At 33.6% G+C, this 2144-nt stretch overlaps 1 long non-coding RNA gene across 1 annotated transcript; it reads right to left on the bottom strand.

Annotated features, from left to right (window-relative positions):
- Window positions 1-869: 869 nt before the first annotated feature.
- On the bottom strand, window positions 870-1654 carry LOC136273131 (uncharacterized). Its single transcript, XR_010711326.1, has 2 exons — window positions 1517-1654; window positions 870-1227 (listed from the first exon to the last, which is right to left on the bottom strand). It is a non-coding gene; the product is annotated as an uncharacterized lncRNA (long non-coding RNA).
- Window positions 1655-2144: the final 490 nt, after the last annotated feature.

The raw sequence follows: 2144 nt of genomic DNA, 5'->3' as shown, positions 1-2144 counted from the left end.
TGGACTTAAAAAAAACAACAACTTTAAGGTCAAGATCTAGTTAATGATTCCAGACTGTCTTTCTGGTGCTTGAACCATTATGATGTCACAATTGACTTGATGAATCTTTTCCCGTATTTTATGGCTTAAAAGGAATTATGTAGAAAATAATACAATATTTTGACATTCTATATTCAATCAAACAAATCTATCGATATTTACAGATCAAAATTCAATGTCATCACATGCTTGTAACATTATCTTACTACTTTTAGGATATTCTACTTCAGCATGTGATATTATCATTTAATTGCATCCACATGCGTTCTATTTCCCCCGCTGAATAAGGATGCCCTGTTATTAAGTTCCTGAAGTGTCCCCCACACGGTTCTTTAAATCTGGTAATGCAGCTAAAGCCCGGATGTCCAACTGCGTGAGCATTTATATATTTCCTACACATTCCAGTTATGTACACATCCTCAATAAATATGGATGGCACTTCGCTCGTTGCCAGGTAAAGCTTGCCGAAGATATCACCGGATATGACATATGCTGGGCCGCCAAAGTAATCAGGGAAATAATCTGGTTTGTATTCCTCTTTTGAGATGAAATATTTTGAAAGCTTATTTCTGATCACGCTGGCGTTTGTTATTTTACATCCAATAATCGAATTAACTGGATTAATTTTTTTAAGATAATTTATTAGAAGATAAGAATTTAAAAACACATCGTCGTCTACTTTAAGAATATATTCGGCGTTGGTACAATGGACGTAAACCCATTGTAACAAGGCAGTTATCTTTATTACTAGATATTTATATTTTTCCTTGATATTTAGTTCAACAATGTCCATGTATTTTTCTTTCTCCATGGCAAACGTTTCCTTTATATTTTGGTCGAGTTCGTCAACTTCTTTTCCGACAAAGAAAATCAATCGTAAAGAAGTATCCTGTTTAACAACACTACCCCATGAATTCCTGATAGCCATCCTCTCTCTGAAATTACCTGCTCTACTAGGTACAGCCATTAAAAGGAATACAGAATGTTCACCTCCGCAATGACGAGGAGGTGATTGAAACTGCAAGTAGAAGTTCATCGAACGGGAGGTCGATAATGTGTGAGGTATGTATTTGAAATGATCACCATCATAAAATTTACACTTGATAGAATTCCAAGCATAAAAAAAAACGCTTTAATGCTGTACGTAAAAGTTGGTCGTCCCCATCGCAAACACGCCATTATGGTCATCTAAAAGTGAATCAAGAAACAGTCTCATTGTCAAATTGATTGTTTTAAATTTCAAGACTTCCACCTCATAAACCAACTTATGAAACATTTATAATGGCTTTTTATTGTACAGTAAGGTTAACATTTAGTTTACATAAACGTCTTGTTTTGTTTTACAAAATAGGTTGATTGAGAACGATTTCTTTTTTTTTAAACATCTGAATTTACATTATTTTTTTCTTTGCAACCCTTAAAACGATTACAATTTCACTGACAAGTAGTATCGAAGTAAAATCATTTAGTTTCGTACCTCATTTGCTTGAATAGATTCAGTCAATTTTTCTTGCATCAATTGTGTATGCAAACTTCAGAAACATTTGTAAAAATGCTCTCATAGGTTTATTTCAAATGTTCCTCAAAATATTTGAAAGCTTACGCCCATGTACAATGTCATCTGCAAATAAAAAAAATCAATACAGCCATTTCCACGTTGAAATCGAGTTCAATAATAAATTGTAGTTAATTTGGCGTCATAATGAAACCATATGGTGCTTTTTTATCTATAGCCCAAGCATTGCATACAAATGTACATTAATGTTGAGTAAACAACCTGATAGAAAACAGTTTCTTTCTCGACTAACTTTAATAATAAAATTACTCTTAAGAGCAATTTCCGTCCTTGGAATTTCCTTTCTCATTTAAATTTTTTAGACCTAGTTCAAATTAAACTTGCCTTTTAAGATGTGCAAGAAAACCTAACTACCTGGGGTGCACAGGAGATGAATGAGATTGTGTGTCTTGCCAGTAACAATGTATACAATCACCCTTAAAATTATTAGCAACTGGGACGGGGTGGGGGAGGTAAATGAGGGTTTCAAATATTACCACTGTTTACTTGCACTTATGGTATATTACACGCAGAATATTGACAAGCATTT

The sequence above is a fragment of the Magallana gigas genome, chromosome 1 (genome assembly GCF_963853765.1).
Source record: "Magallana gigas chromosome 1, xbMagGiga1.1, whole genome shotgun sequence".
NCBI classification, from domain to species: domain Eukaryota; kingdom Metazoa; phylum Mollusca; class Bivalvia; order Ostreida; family Ostreidae; genus Magallana; species Magallana gigas.
The sequence above is the reverse complement of the archived record's forward strand: the minus strand, read 5'-3'. Positions and strand labels throughout refer to the sequence as shown.